Below are 26203 nucleotides of genomic sequence, written 5' to 3'. Positions count from 1 at the left end.
GTTCAATGATAAGATCACTGGAAAGACCTGCCCAATACTCGTTACTACGACGAACAACATGTAGACCTTTTTGGAACTTGCTGTACATGATCGGGTGAGACTTTTTAAGCTGTTGCATCTTTTGGAGGTATACATACACTGTACTTGTGTACAAATTGTGCCCTGATGCTGCAAAGAATGGCAGCATATCGTTTAGAGCTAACAATAAATGCATTTTATAGCTTTCAAGAGTAAATCCAAGATGGCGGCCAATATAGTGTATTTCCCATACTTAGATTTTTCTAGAATTTTGATATGTTGTTGGGGATATTATTCCAAGTCTAAAAAAACCTTACTTTATTTGTTTTATAATTAGTTTGATGTTTAACCTTTTGCTCACCTAAAATGACTGGCCTATACTGTGACTTTGTCTAAATGGATTCAGTATGATATCCCAGCTGTCAAGATCCCAGCGGTCAGGAGACTGACTCCAGGATCCCGACTGCCGGAATACCAGCGGCAAGCGCAGTGTGTCCCCTCGCGGGCTTGCTATGCTAGGGACGCTTTGGTGGTCACAGGGTTATATTTCCCCTTGGGTGGTGGCGTGGGCTCCAACCGCCGGTATTTCACAGGGTGTTGGGATTCCGGCATCAGTATCCTGACTGCCAGGATCCCGGCAGACAGCAACTTGATTGACTCCCGTCTAAATAAGGGTGCATTGCTCAACTACAGCCCTCAGCCATCTTTAGCCAATGCCCAGCATTTGAAAAGGCTAGTCAGTCCCCTATCACTTAGGGATTAGAACTGAAGGGAGGGATCTATAGACTGGCCGACACCGGCCGACCCTTTTATAATGTGGGAACCTTGGTTGTGCGACCCTTCTACTGTGCAAAGTAGTCATTTACCACCAGGGGCATGCTACACACTGCCCTCATGCCAGTGATTGACAAGTGGAGGTGCGTGAGCCTTCTGGGTCCTTCTCCTAAATCACTGGCCACCAATGTGTATATTCTGTATATGAAATGTAATATAAAGATTAAATATATATTCACTTCATACTATATATATATATATATATATATATATAATGTTTATCAATTATATATACAATTTCTGTTATATGCCCTACTCATTTCACATACAGTATGTGTAAATATATGTATTTACAACAGATTTTTACCACAAGAGTGTACATATAAATATTTATCAGCTTTAGACCCTGCATATGTGTATTTATAATAAAAATAATAATAATAATAATAATAGCGATTACACAGGTTACGGCTGCCTGAAACTTTTCTTGAACTGTGGCAAAACTGTTGTCCTCTGGTCGTGTTCCTTCACTCTGCCAGCTACAATATAAGTACCATCCCAGCTCAATCACACTCTTCTCCACAGTTGTTTGTCCTTCATCAGCTATGGTGAAACCACATCTGCAGCCATGGTCCTGGTAGGGTCAACTTTAGTGAGGATCATGTTGGGATCTTCACCTGATGCTCCAATGGGGGGTTCCTTCAGCACTCCACTGGTCCATTGGCCAATCCACCTGTCTGCAGCTGAGTGCTCCTTCAGTAGCCCAGCAGCAGTCTTGGTTCATAAACAGAAGATTTTCCAACCTTCCTCTCAATGCTCTCTTCATACTGTTACTCACTGGTTGGTCTGCCTCTGCTCCCCAAGTCCTGCACCCAGACCTGTCACTGTCGCCTAGAGACAGATGGCTTCAAGGGACTTCTACCCTGTGATTCAGACCACCAGTGATAAATTTGCAGGTATTTGTGTTGATGGTCATCTAGGTACCAGTCTTCCCATACAGTACACCCCAAAAAGAGGCAAATTCATCAGGATTCTGGGTATACTGTACATACAAACATCAGGGATAAATTCTGGATTGACTGATGATTTTAATACTCTGAGCATGCTGTCTACACTGTAGGCATCAAGTACTGGATGCACCAAAGTTGCCACACAGGCAACTAGCAGAAGGGGAGGACTCGTGACCAGTACTAGAAGGTAACCTGAATATCTTAATGAGACAAAATAAATTCAGTGGCATTGGTGAATTTTGTCTAAATTTCTTACAGAATGATATTATGTAAGCAATCTAACAATGGGTGATCTTTTATCAATCCAAGGCATTACAGAAACTCATTTTAATATTTTTATGCAGAATAAATCAATTTATAATAAATAATAATTAATCTGTGGCCATAGTTTATTCAGGGAATAAGCATACCGATCATCGGGATCCCAGCAGTCACAATACAGATGATGAGGATCCCGACAGGGAAACCATACCGCTGCTGGTATACCGGCAAGGTACTGTATTGTAGGTGATTCCCCCTCTATGAGTGTCCACGACACCCATAGAGGAAGAATAGAACCTGTGGCGAGCATAGCTCACCACCGAGCCTGCCGTGCAGTGAGCGCACTCGCCACCCTGCCAGCATTCCACCACTCAGGATGCCAACATCGGGATACTGACATTCGGCATCCCGGGCGCATACTGAACCCGAAAATTGCACAGAAGTTTACATGCTTTTACTGTATGGTATGACCAAAATAATTCAACGGTGATCAAGTTGCCCACTTTCAGGAAATTCCAATCCATGCATCATTTAATGGCTATTGATAGCACATAAATTACAAACAGCTTATAAACCACATGCAAGTGTCAAAGCAGCAAGGTTTAATAGGACAGTTAAGTATAAGTTGGGAAAAATGACAGACAGTAGGGTTCAATTAGCTAGAGGCTTTACCTCTAGTCTTTCACAGTATCAGTAACATCCAGATTACAACTCAATCTATTACTTTATAAAATCCTACAGTATTTGAGAAAGACTCAAGAGTATTATCGGGCATGGCGCAGATCTAAAGATTGAGGACCGAATTCAGAGGTGACTGCAGTGCCTGTTTGTGCAGTTGAGTGATTATTTGCTACTGTGCATGAGTGAAAAGTATAGAAACCCCTGCATTTCCCTGACTAGTATTAGGAATAGAGAGGCAAAACCATGGGCATTCCTGGGTGGTGACTGGAGGGTGGCCTGAAGTGAATGCAAAAAGTGGCCATCTCATGGGCATCTCATGAGAGCGTCTTGGGCATGTCAATGAAAGCAGCTGTATTCTCAATGTAGTACCACAGCAATTGGAGTGTACACCAGGTTAAAAAAAAATGACAAAGTTTGGACTGTGGCGGTAGGTGTAATTATAACATGTCTAGATAGAATCTTTACTTTAATTTGTTCATTTTAAGTTATGTACTTGTGTGACCGAGTCTAATATGATATCCCGGCTGTCGGGATCCCGGCACCAAGCATACCGGCGCCGGAATGCCGGCAGTGGGGCTAGTGCAAAAGAGCCCCTTGTGGGCTTGCTGCGCTCGCCACGCTATTTATTCTCCACACCCCAAGAGGGAGAATAATTGTCAGTATCCCGGCAGTCGGGATCCTGGCGCTGGTATGCTGAGCGCAGGGATCCCAACAACCGGGATCCCGACAGCCGGGATATTGAATATTTCCCTGTGTGACCAGGTCAAAGCCTGTGCATGATGTACTCAGTGTCTGATGCCAGTAAAGGCACTGTATTTTACATTTTACTGGAAAACCTGCCTACCAAGTCCTTATTTCCAGTACCTGTTTTACAATATATCTATATATATATATATATATATATATATATATATATACATATACACATATAAATACATATACATACACGGAATCCACTGCACTCACCATTCCCAGGAGAGGGGTGCACTCACGTACTTCCCACCCCTAGGTTGGGGTGCGGTGGGCTGTGACCACCTAATTCAGATATACATATACAAAGAACCCTACACTCTCCTTAGCAGTTTCATTCATATATATATATATATATATATAAATATATAAATATATATATATATATATATATATATATACTCCTCCAAAGCAGCACGGCACTCGCAGGGACTCGTCTCAAAACGTGTTTAATCACACTGACACTTCCATGCACAGCCAAAACTCTGCTAGAAAGAACCAACAAAAGAAAGTTGGAAAGTAGACTCTTGTGTGGGAGCACTCTAATTCAGAGGAATAAGTGTATATTAATCAATTCTGGTAAAACATAACTTTATTTGTTCAAAAAGGTGATTAAGGAGTAAGTTATACGTGAATAATGAAGCTACGTGAAAATATAGCACTATATGGAGAATAATTCATGTGGTTTTCAATACCACAATAAGAACCGGAATCCAAGTCTTTGGGCTAGTGGATTTACTATAAGCACAGTGACGCTTTTGCGTAATATATGACCATCATTTATTCTACAGCAATCCTATTCAGGATTATTTTGGCGTAGAGAATTAAATCATAAGTCATACAGAACCGAGTACCAGTTGGTATTGTTGGGGATCCCTCTAGATCGGGCAGAGGAATTTTTTGCAGTACCAGGGTGTTCCAAGGTGGTCTCCCATCCGAGTACTGACCCGGCCCTCCACTGCTTGGCTTCCAAGATCAGACGAGATCGGGCATCTCCAGTGGGGTATGTCCGCAATAGTTTAATCTGCCCGTTCAGTCAATCCCAATACCCGTATCGCCCAAATTAAATATCCAAAACAATACGGATCAATCGTGTGTTCAAGATCTGTATTAATCTTATGCCCATAAATAGGGAGTGAAATTATAGCTGATGATAGTGGAACAATTATCATGTGCAAAAGTTATATGCAGAGATGTCCACTATATAATTTATGATAAGGACAATTATCATATGCAAGGGAATATCCTATGCAAGGGCGTCCACTTGCATAGCCAGGATAAAGTGGTGATACTCAATGAGGCAATAACATCAGTAATGCAGTGTATGTAGCCCCTTAATTTATATCACCAACCCATAATTCTCACTATATATAGGCCTCTAAAACTTGAACAAAAATTCTTACAATATGTCAAAGAGGCTATAATGAGAAAAGAGAGCAGATAGACAGCTGAAAGTGTTATTCAGTAGCCATAGCAGGCAATGATGTACATAAGGATAATTAGATAGCAGTGTGCTGCAAAATTGATGCTAAACCACAGCTTGAGAGTTCTTTGCACAGTAATCTGCTTTTTGGCTTTTAATACCACTTGTGAATATACCAATTTGCTCCCAACACCTGTTGGATACCACACAGCTCCAGCACCTCTTGGAGCAGCCAGAATGTGTACATACACTATACTGTTCAGATAGTTATAAGATTTAGCCTATCCGTAGTAAGCAAATAGAATTTTTTTTTTCATATAGTATCAATTTCTCCAGTAGAAAGCTGTTAGATGTCTATATATGTATATACACCCATACACAGGCAACCTCTCAGTGCATCACTTTTAAAGCGGATTATTACCCTAATAAGGCAGTAATAAGTGTTTATAAGGTGTAAGGTATGTGTTCATACGATACCACTACCAATCCTGCTGTGGAGGCTGTCTGCGGCCAATTGCCGCTGGTAACTGGCTCCGGAGGTGCACTGGAAATGAAGCCGTGTGCTGACTTCTGTGTGGAGGGTGTGGAGAGATTGTCATCTGTAATCCGCGTGCAGCCACTGCTCTCCAAATGCAGCGTGTAGTCGCGGTGTGTCTTCCGTGTCTCGACGGCTGGGCGCCGTTGCCTGGGTAACTGTCCCTGGGTTCCGGTTGTTGCGATCACGTGTGCGCACCATGTGACCACGGAGTGTGACGTACATTTCGCTGTAAAGCTTGATCACAGAACGTAGTGTGATCAGTATGAGTTCCTTATTTAAGGACGGTACTAAATGCTCATTGGGTATTGAGTTGTGATGGACATTTTGCTGTGCCTATCCATGGATCTATTGTGACATTAGTTGAAGTACAAGGAAAACATAGATAGTAATCTACATATATGTTCTAGGATACATTGTTTTAAGGGTCGTGTCGTCATGCCAATATATTTCTGATTACAACTACAACTGAGACAGTAGATAACCCCTTCTGTTTGACAGTTCATATAGTCCGTAATTAGAATTACGTTCCCATATTTGTCCTCTATTTCTTTTATAGGGACAATGTATTTGCAGGCTTTGCATTTCCCGCAGGGGTATGTGCCTGTAATAATTGTTTTTTTGTCAGGGAATTTCTGGAAGTGACTCTGTACTAGTCGATCTTTTAAGTTTTTTGATCTGCGCCAGCTCATAGAGACTTTAGGACCAAGTATCTTAGATAGAGCGAGATCTGTATGTAAAACGTGCCAATGCTTCTGTATTGCTTCGTTGATCTTTTTCCATTCTTGGCAGAAATTTCCAACGAAGCGGATGGTGTTTTCAGACTTTTTTTCTTTTTTGTGATCCTTGAAGATAATATCTTCTCTCTTGATGACTTTAACAGGTTTTAATGCTTTTTTTACGGAAGTTTTACTGTATCCCCTGTTACAAAGTCTCTGTGCCAGATCTGCACTTTGTATTGTAAAGTTCTTATGGTCTGAACAATTTCTGCGCAGGCGAAGAAATTCCCCTTTCGGAATATTTTCTATCGTCGGGGGAAAATGAGAGCTTGTTTGGTGTAGTAGTGTATTAGTCGCGGTGCTTTTACGATATAGACTTGTGGCAATCATTCCCTCTGAATTTTTATAAATCATTAGATCCAGGAATGGTACTTCCGTTTGACTTATAGTATAGGTGAGGCGAATGTTAAGATCATTCTTATTCAGATGTTCAATGAATTGATGCAATAATTGTAAGTCCCCTTCCCAAATCATGAGGATGTCGTCTATGTACCTATTCCACATAATAACATGGGTTGTAAAATTGTCATTATGATCTTTGAAAACGAATTCTTTTTCCCACCATCCAAGGAATATATTTGCATATTTACAGCCAAAACTCTCCAGGATCCGTTCTGTGAGCTTTACTGAGGAAGTTGCATTGCATTGTGATTGTCAAATCAGCTTAATACTTTTTGAATTATATTTTTATGGGTAAACACCCGAATCTGAAATAATTCTGATTATAAGATCTGGATATTCTCCATAGTCCACCAAAATATGGATGTATAACTGCCAGTATCTTTAAAAAGAACTTCAATCAATAGTTTTTATAAGGAACTCCCTAAATAGAGTTCTTTTAATTATTTTTAAGGCAGTCTGTGGAAATTTCCATCTATAATAAGCCCCCTCCAGGAGCTAATATAGGAGATTTTACTATCCTTATATTTAAGGTTGTGATTTTCTAAATTTAAACTCACTTATGACAAGTAAACCTGTCATCTATATTTGTTACACCTGATGAAGTCGATAAGACGAAATGCGTTGGGTTTGTCAGTCAGAAGTTTCCTACTTAGTTTGTGAAGATACTCCCTTGTGAGCTCACACCTTAAAAAGGTGAGGGAGTATCTAGAGTTCAAATTATTCAACAAACGCAGTGGTTGTCTTTTTTACTGACATTTATATTTACTATCTGTATACTCATTACATGATGAACTATGTAAAAATTGCATTTGTTCAAATGAATGTTATTAAAATAATATTTTATTAATTGGCCTTGGGGTGTCCGTTGCAGGTTCCCGGTCACAAACTTTCTCCAATATCCAACTTACACCTATGGAAACAACATTGAAAGAATTACCGTAAAGACGTTCCTATATAGCGCACTTGGGAATTTTGTTTGTATATTATATATATATATATATATATATACTCCTCCAAAGCAGCACGGCACTCGCAGGGACTCGTCTCAAAACGTGTTTAATCACAGTGTCATATCTATATATATAATCCAGGTGTTTTCTGCAAGGGCAGAATACAAACACGGCACTGCAGGGTTTGTTTAGAAGTATATCTGTGTGTATATATATATATATATATATATATATATAGGTATCCAGTCTCTGTGAATGAAACTGCTAAGGAGAGTGTATATTTGAGTTAGGTGGTTACAGCCCACCGCACCCCAGCCTAGGGGTGGGTAGTTTGTGAGTGCACCCCTATCCTGGGAATGGTGAGTGCAGTGGATTCCCGTATATATATATATATATATATATATATATATATACATTAAATCCATGCATTTTCTGCAATAGCAGAATGCAAACACAGCACTGTAGGGCTTGCTTAGTAATATACATATAGATCTGCTGGATATGCATCTGTTACCTCCTGCATTGAATGTGGATGTGCTTTGAGCTAGTTTCAGCTGTCTGTTACCACAAGCATTTCTGACCAGACACCGTTGGTCACTATCATTAAGCACCCGTGGTCAGCCACTGCGCTGACCAAGGTGAGTGGTAATGCGTTCCATGAGGTATTCCTGGTACACACATGACTGGCATGTTGAATGTCCATACAACTTTGAAAATGAAATGTCCCACCTGTCAGGCACCCATTATCTATCCCCGTTAGAACTCTGATAATTCACGTCGCCTTGCCATGAGCAGCCTAGCCGATGTTTAAACTAGCTCACAAGATGTCAGATTATAGCTGACGCAGGTCTGGGCATTTCAAAGATGTTACAGTATGGTGCCACCACCTACTATTACCATTACACACTGCTATCCCATGACTTTTGGCACTTCATTGTATTTGAGGGACTCACAGCACTGCAAGTGGTTGACAATGGCCCACCTGAGGCACATTGTCTTATTGATGACTTGCCCTCAAGAGGGTTGAGACAGCCACATATCCTCAGGACATACCTGGAAACTGTGACTGATGTTTGAGAAGGGCCATGGTCAGTGGTGCAAATAGAAAAAAAGTATTATAGGCAATGTGTGCACACGCCAAAGGTGCGCGTGCCAAAAAATGGGAGTGGCCAAATGCCATATGGGGCATTGCCAATGAAAATGGGGTTGTGATACGCATATGGCGGGGACAGATACACATATGACCCCAATAGTGCCAGATACACGTTGCCCCACAGTGCCAGATATACATTGCCTCACAGTGCCAGATACACATTGCTGCACAGTGCCAGATACACATTGCCCCACAGTGTCAGATACACATTGCCCCACAGTGCCAGATACACATTGCCCCACAGTGCCAGATACACAAATGCCCCCACAGTGCCAGATACACATTGCCCCACAGTGCCAGATACATAAATACCCCAGTGTCAGATACACATTGCCCCAGTGTCAGATATACATTGCCCCACAGTGCCAGATATACATTGCCCAGTGTCGGATATACATTGCCCCACAGTGCCAGATATACATTGCCCCACAGTGCCAGATACACAAATGCCCCCACAGAGCCAGATATACATTGCCCCCACTGTGCCAGATACACAAATGGCCCCACAGTGCCAGATACACATTGCCCCCACAGTGCCAGATACACAAATGCCCCCACAGTACCAGATATATATTGCCCCAACAGTGACCCCCCCTTTTGTTCACCGCTGCCTCAATCTGTTGCTGCTATGTGAGGAGAGGAGAGTGCAGCGCCTTTTCTGCCCCTCAATGCTCATGAAGTCCGGTCTCTGGTAGTGGGTATCTCAAATGAGGCACCGGTTCGTTAGCCAATCAGGTCCGCGAGTTCTGATTGGCTAGCAAACCAGTGCCTTATTGAGATTCACCCCGCCGCCACTGCAGCCACCGGAGACCAGACATCACAGACAATTGAGGAACAGGAGAGGCGCTGTGCTGCACTCTTCTCCCCTCACACAGCAGCCAGCGGGATGCAGGTATGGTGGACGGCCCAGTGGTACGGCGTACCAGCTGGGAATTTCTTACTGGTATGCCATACCACTCCATACTGCCATACTTGCAGCACTGGTCATGGGTCAGAAAAGACAATGTCAGTGTTAGATTGGAAAACTAGGACAGATCCGTTTCATAGGTCGATGGATAGGTTTAGACATGATGTGTATAATAACTGACATGTATAATAACTGACAATAGGCACAGAGAAACTCCGGAACAGGTCAGTTTAATAATGTATAGCTAGCTGGTCACAGAAGTGCAGAATAACTGTGAGTTCTGAGCTGTAATTTACAAAAATAGGTTTCCTGCATGTCAGGATAAAAGAGGGAAAGAAAGCACAACAACTATAGTAGACATAATATACAGATTTTTCTATGTAACTAGACATACTTAATACTTGTAGCAAGATTCATTTACTTAAAAATGCTCCAAATTGTTAGGTAAATGCTTACCTGCTTCATCTGACTGCACATGGCTCTGAATAGCAACCAGACTGAACAATCTACTTGATGCTTGTATATATTTTGTTGTAGATCGAATATAGGTAGGTTCCATGTTTATTGCAAACGACATTGCCCTTGAGTCAATGTTCTAGCAGAACTAAGCTTTGCCAAACTGACAATATTTATTATTTTATTATTTATCAGATTGCTGCTTATTCTGCTAGGTCCCTTCAGAATGTCTGAGTGCATTTAAACCTCTGTCACATTGATGCAGCTTGTAACATGAACAAATGCTAAGTAAAATTTTGAATTGGGTCCATGTTATACAGTATGTCTTAATCTCTATGTACAGTAGTGGTGAATAAATTGTATCAGCAAACACAACATAACAACTAGAGATGTGAAGCCTGTAATCATTACGTATGTAATCTTTTAAGTTATTTTTATGCTAAATTAGATTTTTTCTATCCTTATCTCTGCACTTTATCCAGCAATGTTTTAAGTAGTATGTTTGCTGCAGCTGATTGCACTGACTGTTAACAAGTTTAGATTAATATTATCAAGCAGTTGAATTCTGCCTTCTGGCTTCTGCTTGCTGATCAAAACATTCTATCATAGTAAAGCGCAAAAGTAAGATGTATTTTTATTACAGAAACTGATATGAAGAAATACATTTATCTGTGTTTTTTTTTTTAAATAATGAATGGCTCAGAGCATGTGTTTATGGTACTTTTTTCTTTACCAAAAAGTTATCAATAACTTGAAAACAAAGATTTTAAAAACTTTGTTTATTTCAGTATTAGATTTGTACATGTTGTTTACATCATAATTTTGGCAACATTAATTTTAGTACTTTCTCTTAGTGACAGTGTATCTACAGATGTAGCCACCTTTATCTTGACTGGCTGAGGCGTTTGTCACGATCGAGCATACGCAGAGTACCGGGGCGTAGGGAGGCGCGCCTAGTCACAGAGAGGCGTACCTAATCGCATGGAGGTAGACAGAGCATTTGGCGTTACCTTTACGTGTAATACCTGTGATCATCCACCAGATGTCGCCTTTTACAATCACCACTGCGCATGCGTGTGGTCTCCTGTAAAATACAATACTGAAATATATAATAAGGACTACTTTACTAAGCGTCTCATTACGCTGCATACAGTAAATACTCATTACGCTGCATTATTTAATACAGTAAATACTCATTATGCTGCATTATTTAATACAGTATATATGGTACAGACGCAAAAAGTACAGCATACAGTATATGATCCAGCTACAGTACTTTATGAATATGTGAGCGTCAAAGTCCCGCAGACAAAACAACATAAAACCAGTAGTGTACACTGTCGCAAATGGACGTGTTAGAAGTTCACTATTGCCTCTTGAGATTAGGAATTTTGTACAGTATGTTAGCGTCCTAATCCCATAGCCATTACAGCATAATCAAAACCAATGGATTTATTCATCTGTCTGCGGCGAAGTGGTGAAGTGTTCCGCTTCCTATACTCAGAGTCCCGAGTTCAATTTCTAAAGTACGAATGCATTTGAGTTTTTTCCAGACACTTTATTATTTTTTTATTCACATAAACCAGGGCAAAGCTGTAGGAGCGGTTCTACTGTTAAGGTTCTATGCACCGTACAGTACACATACAATTCTGTAGCAGGGCAGACTCAATAGAAATGGCTACCACCAATGACTCCTTGCCCCACGGAGGCCCTAGGCTATGGAGCAAGTAACAGTCCAGATTTTGCAGGCTATGGGGCAATGCTGAAGGTGCGTCACAATCCCCTAGCTAAAATACACGGGGGCGATAGGAATAAGTGATGTCTATGCACATTACGGTACACCAGACTCAATCGCACAGCACACTGGCAAAATGGCCACCGCCCCTGAACCCCCACCATGTAGCAGGCAGCGCTCGGATATGGAGTGAGAGATGGCATAAGTTTTGCAGGCTACGGGGCAATGCTGATGGAGCGTCACAATCCCCTAGCCAAAATACACAGGGGCGATAGAGATAAGCGAGGTCTATGCACATTACGTTACACCGGGCTCGATCGGATAGCAAACTGACAAAACACAAGTTTTACATAAAGCAGGGCAAAGCTGCAGGAGAGTTTCTACTGTCAAGGTTCTATGCACCGTACGGTACACATACAATTCTATAGCAGGGCAGATTCAATTGAAATGGCTACCGCTTGTGACTCCTAGCTCCATGGAGGCACTTGGCTATGGAGCAAGTAACAGCACAGATTTTGCAGGCTACGGGGCAATGCTGAAGGAGCGTTAGCATCCCCTAGCTAAAATACACAGGGGCGATAGGGATAAGCGAGGTCTATGCACATAACGATACACCAGACCCCATCGCATCGCAAAGTGACAAAATGTCCGAGGCACGTGAACCCCTGCCTTGTGGCAGCACTCAACTATGGAGCGAGCAACGGCAAAGGTTTTGCAGGCTACGGGGTAATGCTGAAGGAGCGTCAGAATCCCCTAGCTGAAATACACAGGGGTGATAGGGATAAGCGAGGTTTATGCACATAACGATACACCGAAAAGTTCCCCATGGTTTTGATTATGCCTTTTCTTTGAACACTCTATTTTCCACTGCCTCGCCCTACCCCCATCCCACTTTCCCCTTCCCCCCTGGGAGCCTGCAAAGTACATGCAGTAGACAGGGAGGGAGTTCTGATCAGGTTACAAGACATGTGCAACAGTATACTACTGTATGTAGAAAAATCCTCCACCCACTCTGATTTATGTGAAACCTGTGTGCACCCTTCCATTGAATGTATAACAAAGAAAAAATAATAATAAAGTGAATGTCACGGGAGCAAAAAAAAAAAAGGTTGGCACTTTGGGACTCAAACCTGGGACTCTAAGCATGGGAGGTGGGAGCCTTCATCGCTAGGTTGGTATGGAAGGGTAGACAATTAGCTGCCGGAGGGTACCAACCCCAAGTTTCTGTGACCCCCACAAGGCTCATGGCAAGCATCGGAACCCATGGTGGGTCTGAATAAACGGGCCCATTATAGTCTATGGGAAAATGGGTCTAATTTGTGTACTTATATCTCTAGTTCTGGGTGACCCAGAGACTCAGGACTGATACCATACAAAAGAGGAGACTCTTGGCTTTCAGGGCAGACCAACCACTAGTATATGTGAAACTGGAAAGGGAAACGGGAAGCAACCGTGTATCGGGTCCCCTCCAGTTGTCCGCCTAGCTTGCACAGGATGCAGGGTTTCTGGCTAGATAGGAAATACTGTACAGAAATGCTAAGCATGGTAACTTGAAATCTAGGAACATAGGGAGGAGTTTTTATCTCTCTCCATTATACTTAGAAAAATTACACTTGCCACTGTACGTTACAAGCTGTTTGTGCTAATTAGTACACTAGTAGAACATACTGTACAGAGATACTAAGTACAGTGATTTGGCATCCACGAATTTAGGGAGGAGCTTAAATCTCTCTCCATTGTAATCTTTCTAAGCATAATGGAGAGAGATAAAAGCTCCTCACTAAATTCCTGGGTGCCAAATTATCGTCCTTAGTATCGCTGTACTTTATGTTCTACTTGTGTAGTAATTAGCATGAACAGCTTGTAACGTACAGTGGCAAGTTTAATCTATGTATAATGGAGAGATAAAAGCTCCTCCCTAAGTTCCTAGATGCCAAATCACCATCCTTAGTATCTCTCTACAGTATGTTCTACTAGTGTACTAATTAGCACGAACAGCTTTTAACTGGATGCCAAATCACCATACTTAGTATCTTTGTAGAGTATGTTCTATTAGGGTACTAATTAGCACGAACAGCTTGTAATGTACAGTGGCAAGTTTAATATTTCTATGTATAATGGAGAGAGATAAAAGCTCCTCAGTAAGTTCCTGGATGCCAAATCACCGTACTTAGTATCTCTGTACAGTATTTTCTATTAGGGTACTAATTAGCTGTTCGTGCTAATTAGTACCCTAATAGAAAATACTATACAGAGATACTAAGGACAGTGATTTCGCAACCAGGAACTTAGGGAGGAGCTTTTATCTCTCTACATTATACATAGAAAGATCAAACCTGCCACTGTACATTACAAGCTGCTTGTGCTAATTAGTACACTAGTAAAACATACTGTACAGAGATACTACGGACAGTGATTTGGCATCCAGGAACTTAGGGAGGAGCTTTTATCTCTCTCCATTATACTTAGAAATATTACAATGGAGAGAGATAAAAGCTCCTCCCTACGGTTCCTGGATGCCAAATCACTGTACTTAGTATCTCTGTTCGTGCTAATTAGTACACTAGATGAACATACTGGGGACTTGGACTCATACAGTACTTGCATTTCAAAAGCATGGTATTTTCCACCGCCTGCCGCTAGCCCATCGCCCTTCCCCTCTGGGAGCCTGCACAGATCATGCAGTAGACAGGGAGGGAGTTATTCACATAAACCAGGGCAAAGCTGCAGGAGCGGTTGTACTGTTAAGGTTCTATGCACCATACGGTACGCATACAATTCTGTAGCAGGGCAGACTCAATTGAAATGGCTACCGCCTGTGACTCCTTGCCCCATGGAGGCCCTCGGCTATAGAGCAAGTAACAGCACATATTTTTTAGGTCACGGGGCAATGCTGAAGGAGCGTCAGAATCCCCTAGCTAAAATACACAGGGTCGATAGGGATAAGCGAGGTCTATGCACTTAATGATACACCGCAAAGTTCCCCATGGTTTTTATTATGCCTTTTCTTTGAACACGGTATTTTTCACTGCCTCGCCCTACCCCCATCCCACTTTCCCCTTCCCCCCTGGGAGCCTGCAAAGTACATGCAGTAGACAGGGAGGGAGTTCCGATCAGGTTACAAGACATGTGCAACAGTATACTACTGTATGTAGGAAAATCCCCCGCCCACTCTGATTTATGTGAAACCTGTGTGCACCCTTCCATTGAATATATAACAAAGAAAAAAATAATAATAAAGTGAATGTTACAGGAACACATTAAAAAAAAGGTTGGCACTTTCTTCCCATTGGTGTTGTTTTATGCCTTAGGGGACTCGGACTCTAATACTTGTATTTCAAAAGCACGGTATTTTCCACCACCTCTCCCTACCCCCATCGCCCTTCCTCCCTGGGAGCCTGCACAGGTCATGCAGTGGACAGGGAGGGAGTTCAGGTCAGGTACAATACACAAATGCCGACGATCTACAGTACTGTGTTGCTCAGTTAGTTGCGTCGGAATACACTAATTTATACTAATTACCGCTGTGTATTTGTATATAGCGAAATGAATCGCTGCTGCAGATTTACTTTGATTTATGTGAAACCCGTGTGCACCCTTTCATTGAATGTATAGCAAAGAAAAAAATAAATAAAGTGAATGTCACGGGAACATATAAAAAAAAAAGGTTGGCACTTTGGGACTCAAACCTGGGACTCTAAGCATGGGAGGTGGGAGTCTTAATTGCTAGGTTGGTATGGAAGGGGAGATGATTAGCTGCCAGAGGGTACCAACCCCAAGTTTCTGTGACCCCCACAAGGCTCATGGCAAGCATCGGAACCCATGGTGGGTCTGAATAAACGGGCCCATTATAGTCTATGGGAAAATGGGTCTAATTTGTGTACTTATATCTCTAGTTCTGGGTGACCCAGAGACTCAGGACTGATACCATACAAAAGAGGAGACTCTTGGCTTTCAGGGCAGACCAACCACTAGTATATGTGACACTGGAAAGGGAAACGGGAAGCAACCGTGTATCGGGTCCCCTCCAGTTGTCCGCCTAGCTTGCACAGGATGCAGGGTTTCTGGCTAGATAGGAAATACTGTACAGAAATGCTAAGCATGGTAACTTGAAATCTAGGAACATAGGGAGGAGTTTTTATCTCTCTCCATTATACTTAGAAAAATTACACTTGCCACTGTACGTTACAAGCTGTTTGTGCTAATTAGTACACTAGTAGAACATACTGTACAGAGATACTAAGTACAGTGATTTGGCATCCACGAATTTAGGGAGGAGCTTAAATCTCTCTCCATTGTAATCTTTCTAAGCATAATGGAGAGAGATAAAAGCTCCTCACTAAATTCCTGGGTGCCAAATTATCGTCCTTAGTATCGCTGTACTTTATGTTCTACTTGTGTAGTAATTAGCATGAACAGCTTGTAACGTACAGTGGCAAGTTTAATCTATGTATAATGGAGAGATAAAAGCTCCTCCCTAAGTTCCTAGATGCCAAATCACCATCCTTAGTATCTCTCTACAGTATGTTCTACTAGTGTACTAATTAGCACGAACAGCTTTTAACTGGATGCCAAATCACCATACTTAGTATCTTTGTAGAGTATGTTCTATTAGGGTACTAATTAGCACGAACAGCTTGTAATGTACAGTGGCAAGTTTAATATTTCTATGTATAATGGAGAGAGATAAAAGCTCCTCAGTAAGTTCCTGGATGCCAAATCACCGTACTTAGTATCTCTGTACAGTATTTTCTATTAGGGTACTAATTAGCTGTTCATGCTAATTAGTACCCTAATAGAAAATACTATACAGAGATACTAAGGACAGTGATTTCGCAACCAGGAACTTAGGGAGGAGCTTTTATCTCTCTACATTATACATAGAAAGATCAAACCTGCCACTGTACATTACAAGCTGCTTGTGCTAATTAGTACACTAGTAAAACATACTGTACAGAGATACTACGGACAGTGATTTGGCATCCAGGAACTTAGGGAGGAGCTTTTATCTCTCTCCATTATACTTAGAAATATTACAATGGAGAGAGATAAAAGCTCCTCCCTACGGTTCCTGGATGCCAAATCACTGTACTTAGTATCTCTGTTCGTGCTAATTAGTACACTAGAAGAACATACTGGGGACTTGGACTCATACAGTACTTGCATTTCAAAAGCATGGTATTTTCCACCGCCTGCCGCTAGCCCATCGCCCTTCCCCTCTGGGAGCCTGCACAGATCATGCAGTAGACAGGGAGGGAGTTATTCACATAAACCAGGGCAAAGCTGCAGGAGCGGTTGTACTGTTAAGGTTCTATGCACCATACGGTACGCATACAATTCTGTAGCAGGGCAGACTCAATTGAAATGGCTACCGCCTATGACTCCTTGCCCCATGGAGGCCCTCGGCTATAGAGCAAGTAACAGCACATATTTTTTAGGTCACGGGGCAATGCTGAAGGAGCGTCAGAATCCCCTAGCTAAAATACACAGGGTCGATAGGGATAAGCGAGGTCTATGCACTTAATGATACACCGCAAAGTTCCCCATGGTTTTTATTATGCCTTTTCTTTGAACACGGTATTTTTCACTGCCTCGCCCTACCCCCATCCCACTTTCCCCTTCCCCCCTGGGAGCCTGCAAAGTACATGCAGTAGACAGGGAGGGAGTTCCGATCAGGTTACAAGACATGTGCAACAGTATACTACTGTATGTAGGAAAATCCCCCGCCCACTCTGATTTATGTGAAACCTGTGTGCACCCTTCCATTGAATATATAACAAAGAAAAAAATAATAATAAAGTGAATGTTACAGGAACACATTAAAAAAAAGGTTGGCACTTTCTTCCCATTGGTGTTGTTTTATGCCTTAGGGGACTCGGACTCTAATACTTGTATTTCAAAAGCACGGTATTTTCCACCACCTCTCCCTACCCCCATCGCCCTTCCTCCCTGGGAGCCTGCACAGGTCATGCAGTGGACAGGGAGGGAGTTCAGGTCAGGTACAATACACAAATGCCGACGATCTACAGTACTGTGTTGCTCAGTTAGTTGCGTCGGAATACACTAATTTATACTAATTACCGCTGTGTATTTGTATATAGCGAAATGAATCGCTGCTGCAGATTTACTTTGATTTATGTGAAACCCGTGTGCACCCTTTCATTGAATGTATAGCAAAGAAAAAAAAAAATAAAGTGAATGTCACGGGAACATATAAAAAAAAAAGGTTGGCACTTTGGGACTCAAACCTGGGACTCTAAGCATGGGAGGTGGGAGTCTTAATTGCTAGGTTGGTATGGAAGGGGAGATGATTAGCTGCCAGAGGGTACCAACCCCAAGTTTCTGTGACCCCCACAAGGCTCATGGCAAGCATCGGAACCCATGGTGGGTCTGAATAAACGGGCCCATTATAGTCTATGGGAAAATGGGTCTAATTTGTGTACTTATATCTCTAGTTCTGGGTGACCCAGAGACTCAGGACTGATACCATACAAAAGAGGAGACTCTTGGCTTTCAGGGCAGACCAACCACTAGTATATGTGACACTGGAAAGGGAAACGGGAAGCAACCGTGTATCGGGTCCCCTCCAGTTGTCCGCCTAGCTTGCACAGGATGCAGGGTTTCTAGCTAGATAGGAAATACTGTACAGAAATGCTAAGCATGGTAACTTGAAATCTAGGAACATAGGGAGGAGTTTTTATCTCTCTCCATTATACTTAGAAAAATTACACTTGCCACTGTACGTTACAAGCTGTTTGTGCTAATTAGTACACTAGTAGAACATACTGTACAGAGATACTAAGTACAGTGATTTGGCATCCACGAATTTAGGGAGGAGCTTAAATCTCTCTCCATTGTAATCTTTCTAAGCATAATGGAGAGAGATAAAAGCTCCTCACTAAATTCCTGGGTGCCAAATTATCGTCCTTAGTATCGCTGTACTTTATGTTCTACTTGTGTAGTAATTAGCATGAACAGCTTGTAACGTACAGTGGCAAGTTTAATCTATGTATAATGGAGAGATAAAAGCTCCTCCCTAAGTTCCTAGATGCCAAATCACCATCCTTAGTATCTCTCTACAGTATGTTCTACTAGTGTACTAATTAGCACGAACAGCTTTTAACTGGATGCCAAATCACCATACTTAGTATCTTTGTAGAGTATGTTCTATTAGGGTACTAATTAGCACGAACAGCTTGTAATGTACAGTGGCAAGTTTAATATTTCTATGTATAATGGAGAGAGATAAAAGCTCCTCAGTAAGTTCCTGGATGCCAAATCACCGTACTTAGTATCTCTGTACAGTATTTTCTATTAGGGTACTAATTAGCTGTTCATGCTAATTAGTACCCTAATAGAAAATACTATACAGAGATACTAAGGACAGTGATTTCGCAACCAGGAACTTAGGGAGGAGCTTTTATCTCTCTACATTATACATAGAAAGATCAAACCTGCCACTGTACATTACAAGCTGCTTGTGCTAATTAGTACACTAGTAAAACATACTGTACAGAGATACTACGGACAGTGATTTGGCATCCAGGAACTTATTGAGGAGCTTTTATCTCTCTCCATTATACTTAGAAATATTACAATGGAGAGAGATAAAAGCTCCTCCCTACGGTTCCTGGATGCCAAATCACTGTACTTAGTATCTCTGTTCGTGCTAATTAGTACACTAGATGAACATACTGGGGACTTGGACTCATACAGTACTTGCATTTCAAAAGCATGGTATTTTCCACCGCCTGCCGCTAGCCCATCGCCCTTCCCCTCTGGGAGCCTGCACAGATCATGCAGTAGACAGGGAGGGAGTTATTCACATAAACCAGGGCAAAGCTGCAGGAGCGGTTGTACTGTTAAGGTTCTATGCACCATACGGTATGCATACAATTCTGTAGCAGGGCAGACTCAATTGAAATGGCTACCGCCTGTGACTCCTTGCCCCATGGAGGCCCTCGGCTATAGAGCAAGTAACAGCACATATTTTTTAGGTCACGGGGCAATGCTGAAGGAGCGTCAGAATCCCCTAGCTAAAATACACAGGGTCGATAGGGATAAGCGAGGTCTATGCACTTAATGATACACCGCAAAGTTCCCCATGGTTTTTATTATGCCTTTTCTTTGAACACGGTATTTTTCACTGCCTCGCCCTACCCCCATCCCACTTTCCCCTTCCCCCCTGGGAGCCTGCAAAGTACATGCAGTAGACAGGGAGGGAGTTCCGATCAGGTTACAAGACATGTGCAACAGTATACTACTGTATGTAGGAAAATCCCCCGCCCACTCTGATTTATGTGAAACCTGTGTGCACCCTTCCATTGAATATATAACAAAGAAAAAAATAATAATAAAGTGAATGTTACAGGAACACATTAAAAAAAAGGTTGGCACTTTCTTCCCATTGGTGTTGTTTTATGCCTTAGGGGACTCGGACTCTAATACTTGTATTTCAAAAGCACGGTATTTTCCACCACCTCTCCCTACCCCCATCGCCCTTCCTCCCTGGGAGCCTGCACAGGTCATGCAGTGGACAGGGAGGGAGTTCAGGTCAGGTACAATACACAAATGCCGACGATCTACAGTACTGTGTTGCTCAGTTAGTTGCGTCGGAATACACTAATTTATACTAATTACCGCTGTGTATTTGTATATAGCGAAATGAATCGCTGCTGCAGATTTACTTTGATTTATGTGAAACCCGTGTGCACCCTTTCATTGAATGTATAGCAAAGAAAAAAATAAATAAAGTGAATGTCACGGGAACATATAAAAAAAAAAGGTTGGCACTTTGGGACTCAAACCTTGGACTCTAAGCATGGGAGGTGGGAGTCTTAATTGCTAGGTTGGTATGGAAGGGGAGATGATTAGCTGCCAGAGGGTACCAACCCCAAGTTTCTGTGACCCCCACAAGGCTCATGGCAAGCATCGGAACCCATGGTGGGTCTGAATAAACGGGCCCATTATAGTCTATGGGAAAATGGGTCTAATTTGTGTACTTATATCTCTAGTTATGGGTGACCCAGAGACTCAGGACTGATACCATACAAAAGAGGAGACTCTTGGCTTTCAGGGCAGACCAACCACTAGTATATGTGACACTGGAAAGGGAAACGGGAAGCAACCGTGTATCGGGTCCCCTCCAGTTGTCCGCCTAGCTTGCACAGGATGCAGGGTTTCTGGCTAGATAGGAAATACTGTACAGAAATGCTAAGCATGGTAACTTGAAATCTAGGAACATAGGGAGGAGTTTTTATCTCTCTCCATTATACTTAGAAAAATTACACTTGCCACTGTACGTTACAAGCTGTTTGTGCTAATTAGTACACTAGTAGAACATACTGTACAGAGATACTAAGTACAGTGATTTGGCATCCACGAATTTAGGGAGGAGCTTAAATCTCTCTCCATTGTAATCTTTCTAAGCATAATGGAGAGAGATAAAAGCTCCTCACTAAATTCCTGGGTGCCAAATTATCGTCCTTAGTATCGCTGTACTTTATGTTCTACTTGTGTAGTAATTAGCATGAACAGCTTGTAACGTACAGTGGCAAGTTTAATCTATGTATAATGGAGAGATAAAAGCTCCTCCCTAAGTTCCTAGATGCCAAATCACCATCCTTAGTATCTCTCTACAGTATGTTCTACTAGTGTACTAATTAGCACGAACAGCTTTTAACTGGATGCCAAATCACCATACTTAGTATCTTTGTAGAGTATGTTCTATTAGGGTACTAATTAGCACGAACAGCTTGTAATGTACAGTGGCAAGTTTAATATTTCTATGTATAATGGAGAGAGATAAAAGCTCCTCAGTAAGTTCCTGGATGCCAAATCACCGTACTTAGTATCTCTGTACAGTATTTTCTATTAGGGTACTAATAAGCCGTTCGTGCTAATTAGTACCCTAATAGAAAATACTATACAGAGATACTAAGGACAGTGATTTCGCAACCAGGAACTTAGGGAGGAGCTTTTATCTCTCTACATTATACATAGAAAGATCAAACCTGCCACTGTACATTACAAGCTGCTTGTGCTAATTAGTACACTAGTAAAACATACTGTACAGAGATACTACGGACAGTGATTTGGCATCCAGGAACTTAGGGAGGAGCTTTTATCTCTCTCCATTATACTTAGAAATATTACAATGGAGAGAGATAAAAGCTCCTCCCTACGGTTCCTGGATGCCAAATCACTGTACTTAGTATCTCTGTTCGTGCTAATTAGTACACTAGAAGAACATACTGGGGACTTGGACTCATACAGTACTTGCATTTCAAAAGCATGGTATTTTCCACCGCCTGCCGCTAGCCCATCGCCCTTCCCCTCTGGGAGCCTGCACAGATCATGCAGTAGACAGGGAGGGAGTTATTCACATAAACCAGGGCAAAGCTGCAGGAGCGGTTGTACTGTTAAGGTTCTATGGACCATACGGTACGCATACAATTCTGTAGCAGGGCAGACTCAATTGAAATGGCTACCGCCTGTGACTCCTTGCCCCATGGAGGCCCTCGGCTATAGAGCAAGTAACAGCACATATTTTTTTGGTCACGGGGCAATGCTGAAGGAGCGTCAGAATCCCCTAGCTAAAATACACAGGGTCGATAGGGATAAGCGAGGTCTATGCACTTAATGATACACCGCAAAGTTCCCCATGGTTTTTATTATGCCTTTTCTTTGAACACGGTATTTTTCACTGCCTCGCCCTACCCCCATCCCACTTTCCCCTTCCCCCCTGGGAGCCTGCAAAGTACATGCAGTAGACAGGGAGGGAGTTCCGATCAGGTTACAAGACATGTGCAACAGTATACTACTGTATGTAGGAAAATCCCCCGCCCACTCTGATTTATGTGAAACCTGTGTGCACCCTTCCATTGAATATATAACAAAGAAAAAAATAATAATAAAGTGAATGTTACAGGAACACATTAAAAAAAAGGTTGGCACTTTCTTCCCATTGGTGTTGTTTTATGCCTTAGGGGACTCGGACTCTAATACTTGTATTTCAAAAGCACGGTATTTTCCACCACCTCTCCCTACCCCCATCGCCCTTCCTCCCTGGGAGCCTGCACAGGTCATGCAGTGGACAGGGAGGGAGTTCAGGTCAAGGTCAGGTACAATACACAAATGCCGACGATCTACAGTACTGTGTTGCTCAGTTAGTTGCGTCGGAATACACTAATTTATACTAATTACCGCTGTGTATTTGTATATAGCGAAATGAATCGCTGCTGCAGATTTACTTTGATTTATGTGAAACCCGTGTGCACCCTTTCATTGAATGTATAGCAAAGAAAAAAATAGATAAAGTGAATGTCACGGGAACATATAAAAAAAAAAGGTTGGCACTTTGGGACTCAAACCTGGGACGCTCAGCGTGGGAGGTGGGAGTCTTCATTGCTAGGTTGGTATGGAAGTAGAGATGATTAGCTGCCAGAGGGTACCAACCCCAAGTTTCTGTGACCCCCACAAGGCTCATGGCAAGCGTCGGAACCCATGGTGGGTCTGAATTAATGGGCCCATTATAGTCTATGGGAAAATGGGTCCACATTTGTACTTATATCTCTGGTTCTGGGTGACCCAGAGACTCGGAACTGGTACCATACAAAAGAGGAGACTCTTGGCTTTCAGGGCAGACCAACCACTAGTATATGTGACACTGGAAATGGAAACGGGAAGCAACCGTGTATCGGGTCCCCTCCAGTTGTCCGCCTAGCTTGCACAGGATGCAGGGTTTCTGGCTAGATAGGAAATACTGTACAGAAATGCTAAGCATGGTAATTTGACATCCAGGAACATAGGGAGGAGTTTTCATCTCTCTCCATTATACTTAGAAAAATTACACTTGCCACTGTACTTTACAAGCTGTACGTGCTAATTAGTACACTAGTAGAACATACTGTACAGAGATACTAAGTACAGTGATTTGGCATCCATGAATTTAGGGAGGAGCTTTAATCTCTCTCCATTGTAATCCTTCTAAGTATAATGGAGAGAGATAAAAGCTCCTCACTAAATTCCTGGGTGCCAAATTATCTTCCTTAGTATCGCTGTACTTTATGTTCTACTTGTATACTAATTAGCACGAACAGCTTGCAACGTACAGTGGCAAGTTTAATCTATGTATAATGGAGAGGTAAAAGCTCCTCCCTAAGTTCCTAGATGCCAAATCACCATCTTTAGTATCTCTGTACAGTATGTTCTACTAGTGTACTAATTAGCACGAACAGCTTTTAACTGGATGCCAAATCACCATACTTAGTATCTTTGTACAGTATGTTCTATTAGGGTACTAATTAGCACGAACAGCTTGTTAGGTACAGTGGCAAGTTTAATCTTTCTATGTATAATGGAGAGAGACAAAAGCTCCTCAGTAAGTTCCTGGATGCCAAATCACCGTACTTAGTATCTCTGTACAGTATTTTCTATTAGGGTACTAATTAGCTGTTCGTGCTAATTAGTACCATAATAGAAAATACTATACAGAGATACTAAGGATAGTGATTTGGCAACCAGGAACTTAGGGAAGAGCTTTTATCTATCTACATTATACATAGAAAGATCAAACCTGTACGTTACAAGCTGCTCGTGCTAATTAGTACACTAGTAGAACATACTGTACAGAGATACTACGGACAGTGATTTGGCATCCACGAACTTAGGGAGGAGCTTTAATCTCTCTCCATTGTAATCTTTCTAAGTATAATGGAGAAAGATAAAAGCTCCTCCCTAAATTCCTGTGTGCCAAATTGCCGTCCTTAGTATCTCTGTACACTATGTTCTACTAGTGTACTAATTAGCACGAACAGCTTGTAACGTACAGTGGCAAGTTTAATCTTTCTATGTATAATGGAGAGATAAAAGCTCCTCGCTAAGTTCCTAGATGCCAAATCACCGTCCTTAGTATCTCTGTACAGTATGTTCTACTAGTGTACTAATTAGCACGAACAGCTTTTAACTGGATGCCAAAGCACCGTACTTAGTATCTCTGTACAGTATGTTCTATTAGGGTACTAATTACCACGAACAGCTTGTAACATACAGCGGCAAGTTTAATCTTTCTATGTATAATGTAGAGAGATTAAAGCTCCTCAGTAAGTTCCTGGATGCCAAATCACCGTACTTAGTATCTCTGTACAGTATGTTCTATTAGGGTATTAATTAGCTGTTCTTGCTAATTAGTACCCTAATAGAAAATATTATACAGAGATACTAAGGATGGTGATTTGACAAACAGGAACTTAGGGAGGAGATTTTATCTCTCTACATTATACATAGAAAGATCAAACCTGCCACTGTACGTTACAAGCTGCTCGTGCTAATTAGTACATTAGTAGAACATACTGTAAAGAGATACTATGGACAGTGATTTGGCATCCAGGAACTTAGGGAGGAGCTTTTATCTTTCTCCATTATACTTAGAAAGATTACAATGGAGAGAGATAAAAGCTCCTCCCTAAGTACCTGGATGCCAAATCACTGTACTTAGTATCTCTGTACAGTATTTTCTACTAGTGTACTAATTAGCACGAACAGCTTGTAACGTACAGTGGCAAGTTTAATCTTTCTATGTATAATATAGAGAGATTAAAGCTCCTAAATTCCTGGTTGCCAAATCACCGTCCTTAGTATCTCTGTATAGTATTTTCTATTAGGGTACTAATTAGCACAAACAGCTAATTAGTACCCTAATAGAACATACTGTACAGAGATACTAAGTTCGGTGATTTGGCATCCAGGAACTTACTGAGGAGCTTTTATCTCTCTCCATTATACATAGAAAGATTAAACTTGCCGCTGTACGTTACAAGCTGTTCGTGCTAATTAGTACCCTAATAGAACATACTGTACAGAGATACTAAGTACGGTGATTTAGCATCCAGTTAAAAGCTGTTCGTGCTAATTAGTACACTAGTAGAACATACTGTACAGAGATACTAAGGACGGTGATTTGCCATCTAGGAACTTAGGGAGGAGCTTTTATCTCTCCATTATACATAGAAAGATTAAACTTGCCACTGTACGTTACAAGCTGTTCATGCTAATTAGTACACTAGAAGAACATACTGGGGACTCGGACTCATAAAATACTTGCATTTCAAAAGCATGGTATTTTCCACTACCTGCCGCTAACCCATCGCTCTTCCCCTCTGGGAGCCTGCACAGGTCATGCAGTAGACAGGGAGGGGGTTATTCACATAAACCAGGGCAAAGCTGCAGGAGCGGTTGTACTGTTAAGGTTCAATGCACCATACTGTACGCATACAATTCTGTAGCAGGGCAGACTCAATTGAAATGGCTGCCGCCTGTGACTCCTTGCCCCACGGAGGCCCTCGGCTATGGAGCAAGTAACAGCACAG

General features: G+C 41.9%; 1 protein-coding gene and 1 pseudogene across 4 annotated transcripts in view; both read right to left on the bottom strand.

Annotated features, from left to right (window-relative positions):
* The window catches only part of LOC134927740 (uncharacterized), a 329420-nt gene that overhangs the window by 41597 nt on the left and 261620 nt on the right, over nt 1-26203 (bottom strand). The window contains exon 5 of one of the 4 annotated variants that reach the window (XR_010177718.1): nt 10864-11183. The exons of the other annotated variants lie outside the window; for them this stretch is intronic. The gene's annotated coding sequence lies outside the window, so the exon portion shown is untranslated. Of the gene's footprint in view, nt 1-10863; nt 11184-26203 lie in introns of those variants that run through there. 4 annotated transcript variants of the gene reach the window in all.
* Nucleotides 4392-4511, bottom strand: LOC134931583 (5S ribosomal RNA; annotated as a pseudogene).

Source organism: Pseudophryne corroboree, chromosome 5 (assembly GCF_028390025.1).
Source record: "Pseudophryne corroboree isolate aPseCor3 chromosome 5, aPseCor3.hap2, whole genome shotgun sequence".
Taxonomy (NCBI): domain Eukaryota; kingdom Metazoa; phylum Chordata; class Amphibia; order Anura; family Myobatrachidae; genus Pseudophryne; species Pseudophryne corroboree.
Note: the sequence above shows the minus strand (reverse complement) of the source record. Positions and strands in the feature narration are given on the sequence as shown.